Below are 1,079 nucleotides of genomic sequence, written 5' to 3'. Positions count from 1 at the left end.
GCCCCGAGCGAGGGCTGTGCCGGTGTCGGTGACAGCGCTGGCACTGCACAGCCCGCCGAGGGAAGCGGTGCCTCTCCGCCGTGCTCCGCGAGTATTTCCCAACTTGTTCTACACCCTCTTGCAGCTTCTCCGCGGGAGCCGTTTGGGAGATGATCCCCTGCAAGCGTTCTGTTCCCTCCTGAACGCCTCGCTGTGTCATAGCTCTGCTGTTCCCCGTGAGTGAGCAGGAGAATGCCACTGGACAAAGCACAGAGTGCAGCTGGTACGAGACCACGCACGACAGCACCCAGAGGAGCACACGCCGCTTCTCCCCTCTCCGCCGCCCTGCGCCCCAGTAACTCTCCTCAAACCTGCTCAGAGCTGATTCTTTGCTCAAGTTGGGCTACAAGCCATGTGCTGCAGCCTTAGTTCATCCAGCCCAGCGATCGTGCCAGAGACCACCATGGAGTTTAACTGCTCTATGAAGCCACTTTATTGGCCTGCTCTTTGCAGCAAAAACAATCACAATTTTTTAGCTATACAGCGCTTGGTGAAATGAATTCTTGGTGCTCCTCCCACCTTCCCAGGCGCTTTCTATGTGTATGCCCCCAGTTGCAATGCTGTGTACTGTTCTTCCGCAGTGTACCATAAAGGCAGTAATTTGCAGGGGTCACTCTACTTGTTTAAGCCTCTGCCCACGAACTTGGCACAGAGGACAGAAGGTCCTTGCAGTTACCTTACAGTTCTATAACTCTAGGATCTTCAGTCAGGTCAGCCTGGGGATGGGTTGTGAAAGGGTCAAGAAGTATTCATTCACTTTTAATCACAACTTCATCTACTGCAGTGTGACTGAAGGAGGAAAGTTCTCAGACAAAGGCTCAAGGGAACATCCAACAGGAGTGTTCCCTGGCCAGCCAAATATAAATCTGAGGCCGACTCCAATGCCACCCTAAAAACTGGCCAGATACTGTCACATATCAATAGCTGTCACATTATTGCCTGATCAAGATTCAACGTGTCTTATTGAAACTGCCATTACCTCCCAGCTCTAACACCGCCAGGAGACCTTCTTCAGCTGGGCTTTACCTGGCAGTATGTAG

Source organism: Corvus brachyrhynchos, unplaced genomic scaffold, assembly GCF_000691975.1.
Source record: "Corvus brachyrhynchos isolate BGI_N302 unplaced genomic scaffold, ASM69197v1 scaffold61, whole genome shotgun sequence".
NCBI lineage: Eukaryota > Metazoa > Chordata > Aves > Passeriformes > Corvidae > Corvus > Corvus brachyrhynchos.
The sequence above is the reverse complement of the archived record's forward strand: the minus strand, read 5'-3'. Positions refer to the sequence as shown.